General features: G+C 36.3%; 1 long non-coding RNA gene across 2 annotated transcripts; it reads right to left on the bottom strand.

The window, feature by feature from the left end:
• Positions 1-715: 715 nt before the first annotated feature.
• On the bottom strand, positions 716-10208 carry LOC124167345. 2 transcript variants are annotated; one of them, XR_006866667.1, is made up of 3 exons: positions 10169-10208; positions 8867-9057; positions 716-1525 (listed from the first exon to the last, which is right to left on the bottom strand). It is a non-coding gene; the product is annotated as an uncharacterized LOC124167345 (long non-coding RNA). The 2 variants fall into 2 exon arrangements; XR_006866665.1 differs by lacking the exon at positions 10169-10208 and having other exon boundaries at positions 8867-10161.
• Positions 10209-14512: the final 4304 nt, after the last annotated feature.

The following is a 14512-nucleotide window of genomic DNA, read 5'->3' as shown; positions in this document are numbered from 1 at the left end:
ATGGTGAAATAGCCCCTATTCTAATTTCATTGAAATATCCGTGCAATTGCACGCCAGATGGAGATAGAATAAGATCTCATGATGGCCACTGCTAGTCTTCTCTACAGAGTGAGTCAACACTTCCAATGGTCATTTTAACAAAACACAACAAAGAGTCACTCTCTCGTCGCCTAGGGTCCGGTCTCCCAGATGCCAACGTATGGTGAGGATATGATTGATCAGTTCACCTTACGCATGCTTATATAGGGTTATGTTATGCAAGCAGTTACATAACATACAGGGTGAATTCTGAAAGTGATGCAATTGAATAACCCGTGCCACCCCAATTGGTTGGAGTGGGATCAAACTACTTGGAGTAGGAGGAATGGACTCTAATCATTGTTGCAAGACCAATCTGATCGCTTTCTAAGCTATGGAAGGACGTAAGTTATTATAAACCCCCCCCTTGGCCGACCTTGTCAAGGAAAAAAGTGGAATCAACAGTCGAGCAAAGTTTAAGTTTTATGCTAAATATCTTTAGGAAACGAAATAAGTTGTGAGGCTTCTAGCGACTCTGTTCTGCCCTACTCACAAGTTTTGAGGGAGTTAAAAGCCTTTACAATAATAATAATATGCCTTTATTCAGGCGAGGTTGAGACTATGAAGTCCCCTCTTCCACCTATTGAAGGGCTCCTTGCCACAACATGCTATGAATCCACACCCTGGTTCCTGGCCAAACACCAGATTCGTATGCTGCCTCACCTGTAGTCCGGAGGTCACCCCATCAGATATTTTTGTGCAAGTTAGGATTAAGGCAGCCCTGAAATGAACCCATTCTTCATCCATAGAAGAGATACAAACAGCCATGAAAAAGACCTTAAGAGAAGCCTCCGAAGAAACCTCCTTGGGCATGTACTCAGTCACAGCACAGTCGCTGGAAAAAAATGTGCAGAGGCCTAAAGACAGTACTTAATCAATTTCTTATTACTCTAAATTAATGACACAATATCCAGATCACAAAGGAAATATAGTTAATTATTAACCTATGCTATTTAATGTCTCTTTAGAAGTGCACCCTATAACATTTATTGAATTAGAAATATAGAGCGGCTGTAAAATATACAAGACCATTTCAATGCACTACTCTCCAGTGTTGGGAAAAATCTGAGAGAGTAAAAAATTCTCTCTTATCTTTTGGAAATAATCACTAGGATTACCTCTATCAGGAAAAAAAACACCTTTTGAAGCTTACCAACATTTATTTCCGAGAAAAATTCATAAGCAAACATTTTCAGGTATACATTCTATCAAAAGGAAGTAAATTTCCACATCAATTCGTCAAACAACATCTCTCTATAATGTCATGAAACAGACAGCCATAAAAAGGATCAATTATTCTCCTGAAAACGGATTAAATAAAAGCTGACTGTAAGTTCTTCATTTGAATTCTAGTAGGAAACAGCCACCATAGGTCTTGAATATTGAAGTCCACTGATGAATCATCTTAAGTAACAGCCTTCAAGGAGTTTCACAGACATCATATTAGCTGATAGAACAAATAATAAAAAAGGATTAGTACAAGTATAAGGGCTAATAACAAAACCATGATAAGAAATTTAAAATAAAAAATGTCCAAAATTTAAGAAATTAGACCAAGGCATTTAAAACATATTCAGTCACAAAGAACACAAATATTAGTAATGTGAGTGAGAGTAAATTATTGAATAAACTGAATAAGAATAGGAAAAAAATAAATATTCAGGCTTACAATTAGATAATGATCAATAAACAAAATTAGTTCACAAATTTGGCATTTAAAGTAATGATTTCTTATTGATTTTATAAATAATTAAATAGTCATCCATGAATTCCTAAAAGTCAAAATGTATAAAATTAATAGCATGAGCTAAAAAAATTGAGCCATCAGCATTAAACACTATCCCACTGAAAGCGCAAGTTTTATTAGAACACATTTCCCAAAACTACATCACATCAAATTATTTTCACAAGTTCATGGTTCACTGGTTTCATATACCAGTTTATCATGTGGAAATATGAACAATAATGAGTCCTTCTCTAGACTGTGAGAATGGAATTGAGAAGCAGGATAGATGCAGGTGAAATGTATCTCATGATCCAATATATAATAGATTTGCCAGTGATCATTTTAAAAACCTGGAATTTGCTAGAGATGAGAACATGGCCCATAAGGACATTGCCCCATCTCAATTCAATGCTAAGGTAAGCCCTCCTCTGGGGCAAATGTGCAGAAAACTCGGTTAAATAAATCAAGCCGGTGTCCCACAGTCAAATTTGCATCCAAATATTTGCCTCAATATGTTTGGAATAAAAATTTTGTTGCAAAAATTTGCATGCAATGGGACAGGGGTTCCCCACGATGGACCCTCATTTAGACCAAAAACAAACGAAAGACAATATTTATGTATACAAATTTGGAAGCTTTTGGAAGTGAAGTATTCTGTCTTTTTAGCAGTTGAAATCATCTGAACAGGCCTCTTGAACATTAAAGAGAAAGAAAACAGAAGGAATGCTGAACTTGGCGTTTGCTGGAAAGCGTTGGAGTAAGCGTGCTTAACATATTGGAGAAGGAGTTGCTCACTGATGTTCCTGTATATTACTGATATTAATTGACGATAAGTGAGGATATTTTCATGTCCCTTATAAGCAAGGTTGAGGGCAGAATAAAATGCCAGGATACAAACGTGAGGCAGTTTATTCCCGCAAGGAAAATGATATTAATAAGTGATGGACATGGTCATTGAAATGTTATGAATTAATAGTGCTTTAATACCTAAAGTAAATCTTTTATTCTTTCCAAAACACCCCCTCCTTGAATTGTGAGTCTAAAATAAAGCTTCCTTCTCATTAAACATGAACTCATTTACACTTTACAGATTTCCTAGTTGAGAGTTTCCATCGCGTATTCCATACAGTATTTATGAAAAATACTCCACCGGTTTCGACCTTTTCAGGTCTTATCAAGAGGTGAACGATAATGAACATGACCTGAAAAGGTAGAAACCGGTTGGGTTTTTGATGCATACTGTATGGAATGCAACAAATTTTATTTTTGTGTCCATTATATATATTTATTAATTAATATGCTCATGCAGACGATAAATAACCTATGTGGCCTGTGTGTCAGCGTTTGGCGCTTCTCTTTTGTCAAAGGTCCAGTGATTGGTTGGTTTCATCCAATTGGATGAAAATTTAGAACCTGTCCTACCCATTTGGACAAAACCGTGTTTTGTACAAACCAAAGGACCAAAAGCCAGTTGGATGAAATTTTGACCGTGTGATAGGGTGTACGTCAGTTGTATCAAATTTTGATGCAAATTTGACCCTTGGACATCGGCTTCAAATAACTGTGGTGCCCTACTGTATATTCAGAGTGTATACGCTCACATTTATGAACTTTGATGGTTACTTTACTATGAACTGTGGATAGTGATGTGCTTGGTAGAGGCATCAATTCCGAATGGCTTAACAATAAATTCAAAAGGCTTCTGAGCAGGACAGTGAATAAAAAGTGATAAAAAATTGTCTTCATAGTGACAATTGGCCTAAAGAGTTAAGATTTTATGAGCTTATCCAACATGAATTGGGTGAAATTAATTAATTGTTAATTAGGGCCATTCCACCGTTATGTACGGGACATTTGTACTAATTTTTACAGCTTTAAAATATTACTTCTGCTCCTAATATTTTTTGTGTTTCATTGAAACAGCTATAAATTGTTAGGTGTAGACCTAAGCAATTTTTCAAGCTACAGTTCTGGCTTTAGCACTTTGTTGTAACTGTTGCAAGAAAAAATAAGTGCCTGTTACGTACGGGACAAGCTGAGTTAACCACTTGTTTGGCTCATGTTATGAAAAATGATATTTCAGCTCAATTAGAATTTTCATAATGCTGTGGTATTTTTTTTCATATAGCTTAAAAAGTATGCTTCAAGTACATATACTTAACATTATTAACAAATTTTTTTCAACTAAGTTACAATTTTTTCACCTTTTGTTACGTACGGGACAAGGGTGTTACGTACGGGACATTGTACACTTCAGGCTAAAAGTTATTGAAAGCAGGCAGAGTTAACATGGTCAAAAACACATTTATCAGAAAAGGTTAATTACAATATAAGAAGATCATATGTTTATAAGCATTATTTTCTTGATCAATTAACTTGTATTTGCTTTGCTTAATTATAATACAATTAAGGTATAAAAAAATTATACAGCTACTTTAATCTTGTTACCATGGTATTATTAAAAAAAACAAGGAGAAAGATACCAGAGTTCATAATTTAAGATCTTTACGGTTAAATTTTCCATCGTCTTTTTTTGTTCAACACTATAGGAGGAGAAATAGCTTTAATCACCTCTGTCTCTCTATTGTATACAATACAATCGGGCAGCGTTGGCCATTTATAATGTTCTGGGGACTGGTGGGTACCATCAGGGGTACAGCTAGGAATTAAGGCTAGAGGAGGTTTTAGGGGCGACTAATAGTGGGGATCTGGGGGGTACGGAATACCTGCCAGGGCAAGCAGGAGGTACGGGGACCCTCCCCCAGAAATTTTTTAAGATAAATGGTTCAAAATGGGGAGTTTTACAGCTTTCTGAGGGATATTTTATTAATCCTTACACTTTTCTATAAGTAATATTAATCCAATTAACTAATTTAGATTTGGGGGGTGATTATGCCCCAAAAACCTCCCCCTCCCCTCGCTGCGCCACTAGGTACCATGACTGTAACTTACAGTTGCTTCTGTGAGACAATTTCTGTGATTTTGCCTCAAAATAAATTGCCATTATATTGCACTAGAACCCACTGACCTCTGAATTCTGTCTTCACTTCAACAACAGGTCTAAATTCAAGTTGATATCTTTAAAATGTTTCTCTCCTGAAAAACTTTCATTTGTATTGCATATCACGTGAAAGCTAAGGATATCTGGTGCTGCTTGAACATTGTCTCAATGCTTTACTTTGATGATGGTATCATTTATATAATCTTCTACAGCATAATATGCCTTGAACAAACAAATATTGAACAACAATACAATAAAACTTGTCTTTGAACAAACTACTGAAGATTCTGATGCAAAATCCTTGGCAGATTGAATAGAGCATCATTTTCATCCTCACTACTCTTAACATTCAGTCAGTTCTCTAAAATTGCATTCAGGAGAACTGATGTGAGCTTGATTTTTTAGCTTAAGTTTGCCTGCTATTCACTGTCATTTTTTCCCTTTCATACTTTTTCTTTGTCGGTAATATTTTCTCTCCGCTTTTTTCTTAATTAATTTATCCTCTTACTTCTTTTTAAGAACCCATCATGATCACTTGCATTTAGTTTACTTCGCATTTTCTTTACTCTAGCAACAGCAGTTGCCTAAGGTTTTTCCACCACCATTTAAATTCTGAAAAAGCATTAAATTTCTTATCTTCAAAGTTTCAGGCATTACTCAGTGGTGCTTATGTAAACTTACTTAAATAAAAATACTTCATGTAGTCCACATTGTTTATTTTCTGACCTTGATTCCCTCCTAGTAATCAGTCACAAAAATAACATATGCTAACTCACGCACTGAAACATGTATTACGTGTTGGCTAAAGGCGACTGTAAATTCTAGTATCACCAAACATCTAATCGAGAACAACTATCCCAGTGATTTCACATCTGAGATCTACCACACACTGAGACAAAAGAAATTAAGTCCCCACTTTTTGTCATGAAGAACTGGAGATTATTGAGGTGACAAAATCAAATGAAACGCAGGAATTAAACAGTCATGATTTACCATTTCATTCACCTTACTTTTTCTAACCTTTTCTACCCGCCCTCTATGCACCTAAAATTTTACTTGTTCTTCTGTTTACTACAATGCATACTTTCAACCACAGCACCTACTCCTCTGCCACTTTGTCATTTCATGACATAAACTTAATACCTGGCCCTTCTATTAACCGATGCCAAACTCCCCAACCCTGAATGCCCAGAGCACAATTTTAAATTTAAATTACTGTAGGCCTAGACTTTTCTGGCCTAAATGTAAATAACGCTTCATTTTATGTTTTAGAATTAAATATTATCAAAATTTAGTAATGATATGACATAGTGAATTCATTTTTATGTATATTGCATATTATGTTGTGAAGTGTCCCGTACGTAACGTTACGTACGGGACAGAAAGAAATTGAACATTAGGGTATGTTTAAATTTTATTATTTTTTCACAACATCATAATTATTTAGTTTGACACAAAACCAGTTTAGAAAATTGTATTTTGAGTAGCTGTTTGTCAAGAAACTTTGTGAAAAAATAAATTTATATATTTTATGTTATGTACGGGACAAAGAAACAATCTACTTTTAAACACTGTATTTTACCATTATACTATCGCAAAATTAATATAATTTTGTGATAGAAACTCTTATACTGTACTTACTATATTTTGATATTATAATTACCAAGACACATAAAAATAGCATTTAGTCAAGCATTGATATGGCAACACAACCTATGAAAATGGCAATTTTTGAACAGCTGATGAAGAGACGACTTTGAACCTAGGTTACCTACATATTTAAACATATTTGACTAAAATTCCTAGTAAATACTCATAATATAACCTTATGAGAAGACAATCATGACACAATAAGTTAAATATAAAAAAATATTTTTATTTCCAAAAGTTACCTATTTTCATGGAATGGCCCATTCAGAGGGGCAAGAATAGTACATATTACCAAAAGTTCTCCAGGAGTGTAAGTCAAGTCGTAGTTCACAAAGGTCATATGGAGGTTGTTAGTATGAAGAAAATTTTAAGAACCAAGGTTTGGAGGAAAAGTATGCAAAAAGATGTTGGACAGTGGTGTAGATCCTGCCATGAATGTCAGTTAGTGGCTAGGAGTGACCCACTAGAACCAATAGTACGATCTGAATTGACATGTCAACCATTGTAAGTTTGTATTTCCTTGGCCCCTAACCATCAGGTAGCAATTTGTTGATAGTGTTAGATTTGCACAGTCCTTATTTGTCTAAAGGCTTGTTCGCACGGTATGGTTTGCTAAAATCTATTTCATCAGATAATGGACCGCCATTTAAAGATGCAGGGTTTCAGAGGTTTCTGAAAGATTTAAATATTATCCATCATTTTTCTACACCATATTGGCCCCGGGCAAATGGAGCGGTAGAATGCCAAAACAGGAACATTATGAAAAGATTAAGGATTGCTGGCGCATAAAAGATAAGTTGGATAGAGGAACTTCTGATATACCTATTGAGCCACTATCATATTGAGCCACTCCCCACTTGGTAACAGGTTGCCCACCAGCAGCGTTGTTTTTAGGATGCAAGATTTGGTAAAAAAATTCCTGATTTACAGTTATGTATGCAGGTGAACCTGATATTAGCTGTAATAATTAGAGACAGGGAGTTAATGTTGAAAGATGATGGTAAATTGTGTGCTCATTTAAACTGTCTTGCAAAGCCTAGTCTTGTGGAACCAGGAGATGTGGTGTTAATGAAACAAGCTTGGGAAAACAAACTATCCACTCCCTTTAGACAAGATCCTATGACCGTTATAGAATCTAATGGAAATTCGGAGTTGATATTATGATAATCAAGGGAAACCTCATAGAAGGAATACTTCTCATGCTAAACCATATCTTCAGAGGGAACAAGAGAATGGGAATAAGGAAGAGAACTACAATGAGCTAACACCAAGGGAGGATATAGTACAGTTGAGGACCAAAAATACGGAATCCAGAAACCCAAAAAAAAAAACAGAAATCTGGAATGTTTGAAAATTCTTCTGCATAGGGTTTCGACTAGACACCTCGTGGCACCGGCCTCTGAGCCTTGTTCTGGGACGAGTGGGAAGTTAGCACACTCTGTAAACATACACTAACAACCTGGGCACTTAGGGATCTCAAATATCAAGCACAAGAGCCTGAACACATTTATAAATTAATTAATTAACAAAACATACCATGAAGACCAGAAATCCAGAAACCCTTTGGTCCCAAGCTTTCCGGATTTGAGGTCCTCAACTGTAGATGGAGGAAAGAATTTGCAACCTAATCCTGTGATGGCAGGAAACAATTACAGGAAAACAGGAGACTCTCCAGGAGAGATGAGGTCAATGAGAGAATGTAATAAATCTAGTTCTTTGCAGTATTATAAAATGTAGATCACTGAATAACTAGTATTTATTTATTTATTATTTATTTACTGAACACTCAGTATTTAACATGCACTGATTATTTAACATATGCCAAGCTTGTAAAAAGACTTTTGATTTATCTGGAATGAAGAATGTAATTTTGGTTTATAAGTGAATTGGTGTAGTAAGTATCAGGATTTGCATTTGTTTTTGTTCAAGACTTTACGTTTATGTAAGGGTAAGAATGTCTCTTAAAGGAGAAAAGGGATGTTGAGTCCTAAGGTTTGCCACCATGATGGCATGCTCAGAAGTTGGGAATGAGAGTTCCGGTGTAAGAGTGATGAACAATAAAGATGGCGAGATGTAAGGTGTGCTTACACATTGTTGTTACATACCTAATAGGTGATTGATCACCCAAGCTTGGTAGTACATATACCAACATTTATGTTATGCTTAATGATCTAAACTACCTAGGTAAACCTCCCACAGATGTTGGACATTGAAGTTGTAAAAATTATCCATAAAATAAAACTTGGGCTCATGTCACCTTACTTAAATTAATAAACAATAATAGTGATATTCATAAATATGAGAGCAAAATTTTCATATTACTTTTCTGAGTAAATCGGGACACAAACGTTCAAAAGAGCAAGCTCAGATCAGCCATCAATATATATTTACATATTTTCAAATTTACTCACATTGCTGGAAGGCGGCTGCATTTCTCTTGAGGACATACAGTATATTTGGATCTGAGGGTCTACATCATTCTTTGTATCTAAATGTTCGACTCCTCCAGACAGTATTATTAGGTTTCATCTCCCAAAATTACTTCACATTAAATTACATTCACAAAGTTTCATGCTTCACTGGTTTTATACATCAGTTAATCCTGGGGAAAAATAAAGAATAATTAGTTCTCAAAGCCACTTACAGATCCAACATCAAAATGCATTCATGTATTTTCAAATAGTAGCACGGCTAGACAGAAATTGTTCATGAAACATGCAGGATGTGCAAGGCTTGTCAGCAACTGGCTAGTTAGTAGGCCATTTATGACTTGGCAGGGAAAGATGGCCAATTTCTCTTGATTATCCAGATAATTTGCACTGAACCGAATCGATAAATCTCAGCAATTGTAGCAGCAGATCAAATTGATAAACCTCGACATCCAATTATTTCCACAAAATTTATTGCAAGGCATTTATTAAATAACTATTTCAATTTGTTAATTCACGCATCTGGTCTTTAAAAGCTCCCGAGTAAAATAGTCATTGGTTCCGGTCATTGATTATAATTAATTGTAGTTCCCAAAATATCATATCATAGTAGAACGTAGAACACTTCGAAATGGCAGAGCAAAAATGAAGTTAATTACATTAAACGCAAAATCAACCAAAGGAAATTCTTGTGCGCGACATTGCGAGATACCTGTTACGCTTTATCTATGAATCCTACATAAAAAGTTAATGTTTGTCTGTGTCTGTCATACAAAAATCATCATATAAATGTGGTTTGTATCCGATCGAGCTAAAATAACGTAAAAGAATATTTATCGGTCGTTTAAATTGCAATGCATTTAAATTCTTAAAGACTATATTAACCCTGCAAGGCACTAATATACGTTAAAAATAGAGGCCAAGATAGAGAAAAAATACACTTATTTGCGGTGTGTAGTAGGATACGATCGAGGAGTACTCCTCTCTGCTACCATGAACAAAACTTATGAACCTTGTGACGAAGAGAAATAAACAATAGCATTTTCACGCACAACGGGCAACTTCAATGCACAAAGAATTACGCAAATTCTCTAACTCATCTCCGAGCTGCTCAAAATCAAAGGGCTTCTCAGCTAGTAATGTATATAAACAAGAAACCCAAACCAAAACATCAGGTCCATTCCAGATAAAAAAACTTAAAAATAACTTTTCAAGAGTTGGATTCTACTTCCGATAGAGCAAACCAATGTTTAAAAAATATCAACTTTAGATGCGAATACTCACTGTGCCATGCGATGGACAGTAGGCGGCACACATTACTTACAAAATTAAAATTAACGTGTCCACCACATTCTGCCATCTTGGAATAAGGTCGACTAAAAATGTTGAGCGGGATAGGAGTTTCATTTTCGACAAATGCTGTAATATGGACACGCAGTTGAAACATTTGCATTGTTATTAAACTTAATTGCTAAGATTAGTGAGACTTCCGGCCTTCACCGTTATCATAACTTAGGTACCATGCACAAGAAACAACTTATTCAAAAATGCAATATGTAAACATTCAGTGTACTTACCGCCGCCTTCCACAAATGGGAGTTTATAATGCCCAGTTTGGAATTTTATTTCTTCTTAGCATTATATACCGACTTAAAACCACGCACAAAAACGATCCCTTGTCGTAAGCCATGGTGTTCACAGGTAAGTAAACGGGATCCCACTACGAGCGAGGGCACGGGATTTGTTTCAAGTCACTACTCCTGAACCATCGCTGACTTTTCTGAGCTAATAGCACCACTTTCTAGCCACAACACTCAGTATCGTACTGTCAAAAAATGAAACCTCCAGAAGGCCTCCTTACCACTGAAAAAATGGAAAAAAACACCACAAGTCAACGTTTTGCCTATCTTCGCCATGTTAATTTTCCTACAACTGGAAACCCTGTGCACCCTCGCGCTGCCACTCGTTCAAAAGAGGAACTATTTGGTGTCGGAAGATTGAGACAACAGCGCTCTCTGCCGATTTCAATACGAACCTGTGGAACATTAGTAACCAGTATATAGGGGCCATGGTTTTGACCCCGGCTATAGTGTGGGCCGCCATAATGTGTGGCTTAACCCCTCAAGCGCGGCGGGCATTTAATTAAATCCCATCTCAGCGGCCGGATGAGATTTAAATGACTTCGCCTTTTTGACATAGTATCATTCAATAATTTATATCATTCATAATATACGATCAATATCATTGAAAATTTTAGTAAACTTGCGTTATATAATCCGCTACTATATAATAATTTTTCCAGCGATTTGGAAAAATATTTATTGTTTTTTGTATCTCCATTTATGAGCTAATGAAAAAAAATTTAATTTCGAAAGATTTTAATTTGGTTTTGAATAAGCTACGAGATCTCTAACATTCCATGCATTAAAAAAAATGCAATTACATGATGTAATTTAGTTATTTGGGGTTGAAAATGTCATAACAAATTAGATACTTTCGATAGGATTACCGGTTTCGCCTTCTTGAAAATTTACCACTCCGCCCACTTCTCTGACTTTGTTCCATTATTACCGTATCATTTCATTTAGGTAATCACGTGCTAATGTTTCAAACGTCAATATGTGAATAATGAAATGATTTACCTTAGAAAATCTGCTTTGTGTGACATGATTTGAAGCTATCCAAACATTATCCCACTGCACATTTTTCACACCAGTACATGCAGTCTCTTCATTTCCCACATTAGGCACAAACTGCACACCTCCTTTGAGACTTTGATTTCTTCCCAGCTGCAGGAATTGTCTTTAGGAAATGTATTTTTGTGAGTCTTGGTACTTAATTGTGTAATAAGTGACGGCCATGTCCAAACAGTTCGTAAGACGTTGGATATTTCAAAAATATTACCTCGACCGATGGCACGCGATAAGTCAATTTTTATACGTGTTTTTCCTATGATCAACATATGAATTTAGGACTGCCGCATTCAAATAAAATAAATAAGTCTCCTAAATAACTTCATACACCACTTGTAATGGCGTTTTCTTTCCATTAGTTACGACTGCAATAACAGGTCCTTGAAATTCACCCCACCAATGAATTTACTATAACCTAACACACAAACAGACTTCCGAGTCTCTATTTTGCCTTTCAATACTATTCCCATTTCGTAGGATCCCCAATTATAAAATAATACCACTCACAGGCAGTATACCCGATGAGAATTTCAACACACTGCCTGAAAGAACACCACACAGTATGAATGACTTTAGTGGACTGAAGCTCGTGGTTTAGAAGCTCCCTCAAGAGACGAGAAAATATCTCGAAGGGGCCCTGGTATACGCTGACTGTTTAGATGGAATCTTATCTTCGTTGATTACTGTCCAGAAAAAAAATTTTAAAAATGCAGAGCGAAGCACATGGCCCCTTCGCCTAGGACGCTAAGGACAAACGAGGCGGGCCATACACACTTGGGGCTCGAGGTGACGACAAACAAGGAGAAGACAGAGAGAAGGCATTCAGCTTAGAAGATACGATATCTCAAGCTAAATTTAGCTTGAGATATCGTACTTAAGTAGCTGACCCTTCTTGACGTCTCTCAAGCAGAATAGGCGGAAGTTTTCATGATAGAACAGTTGAAGGAAGGCGTTGAGTTTTTGGACCGCAGTCGTCAACGCGCTAGTTTAAAACGGAATTTAATTGAAGCATTTTAAAAACATCTTGAAGGCATAAAGCCGTTATGAATATTTTATTGGAGAGGAAAAACATTTCTTCAAATGATAGAGTAATTAGTTTTAATTTAACATGCATTATCTGGTGGAGAAAAAATATTATATACAGTAGGTCAGGAAGCGTACTGGGTACGCATGACGGCGGCATACGAAATTTAAAAGGCGCGTACTGGGTACGCATGACGGCGTTGAGGGGTTAAGTATGGATAATACACTTTCTTTATATCAATTGAATCAACCACCTTCCATTTTAATAACTTAGCAACTAACCTGTATCAATAGCAACTGTAATATACTTATGTTTACTAATTTTTGACTTGCCAATCTGTGGCCTTCCAGAGAAAATCCACAGTGTGGCCATAGTTGCGCATGTTTGGCAAGCCAAACTATGGTTTGCCGCATGGAAACCATAGTCAGGCCATAATATGGCAAGCTGTGGCTATAGCCATAGCCATAGTTGCCACAGGTAAGCCACAATTTGGTCACAGTGTGGCCATAATTTTTGTGCTGACTGGGTTATCCCCCCCCCCTACATCCGCTACTGGATGGCGACTATGTGTAATTATATTTCCTCATCAGTCACATAGGTGTCTTCTTTCCATCAGCTGATCTCATACCCCTAAATATTTGTTGCATATTCCACATTATTTATACGTGCTACATGTATTTCATTAAACATCAATTAATAACTATAGTAAATATATTCATTTCATGCATATTTATATTAGACCCACCAGGGTATAAACTATGAACACAGGGACTGAACTCATCATGAGTAACCACTACTATCGAGGTCACTAGGCCAACAATTTTTCTCTATATCCCCTTAATTTTTCCTTAACTTCCTTTTTCTTTGATGATGCATTTACAGTTACATAAAATTCAAAGCGTCGATATCTTAAATTATGTTTTTTCAAGGAATGAATCTGTGTTTTAATGATTCATTTGCGGTTGCTAACTCCAGTGGTGCAGCGAGGGGGAGGTTTTGGGGGATAAAACCCCCCCCCCCCCCCCCAGAGGTCAGAGAAATTTTTAAGTTTAATCCCTTTTACTTAATTGGATTGATAATACCAATTGAATAGCGTTGGGATTAATAAAATACCTGTCAGAAAGCCGTAAAACTCACCATTTTAAACTATTTATCTTAAAATTCCGCAATTTACTAATCTCGCACCTACTGCTTATCCTGGTGGGTATACCATACACCCACACACACCAGTATTAGTTGCACCTAAACCTCCCCCAGCCTTAATTCCTGGCTGCACCCCTGGCTAACTCCACCATAAAAGTTGAGAATTACGACCAAATTCATTTTCATACTTTTCGGTGGCCTTGTGGTCTTGCTCTTGGCACCCTGAATGACTAATGTACATTGTAAATTACTGTTGTACAAAGATATTGAGCCATGGCTTCAGAAGAGAAACAATGTCGAGGCTCAAACTTTGATTTTTACAAAAGAAATATGATTGTTTAATTAGTGATGAAGTACAAAGACGTTAACAGAAGATAAAAGGGCAGATGGAAACCTGATGAAGAAGAAGGAGTTGGCATGGCAAAAGGTCAAGGAGGAGCTTAACAGTCATACAAATGTGAAGGAGAGGACTGCGCAAACAGCTAAAGACCTTCTGGGACAATTATAAGAGAAAAAGAATAGGGATCAGCCGAAGGATAGGATTTCAAGGCATAAATCTGGAGGTGCTTATTTTGAACTAAGGAACAATGTTACTGCCAATAAACTGTGGACTGCAATTAAGGACCAGGCAGAGACATTAATTAATGATAAGGACTCAGACTCAGCATATTTTGGCAATGAGGACCACATATTTACTTCTGAATAGTAAAATGAAAATGGCACACATCGTAAATAATTAATAATTTGCATAATTTTCATCGAAACAAA

The sequence above is a fragment of the Ischnura elegans genome, chromosome 1 (assembly GCF_921293095.1).
Source record: "Ischnura elegans chromosome 1, ioIscEleg1.1, whole genome shotgun sequence".
In the NCBI taxonomy this organism is placed as follows: Eukaryota; Metazoa; Arthropoda; class Insecta; order Odonata; family Coenagrionidae; genus Ischnura; species Ischnura elegans.
Note: the sequence above shows the minus strand (reverse complement) of the source record. Positions and strands in the feature narration are given on the sequence as shown.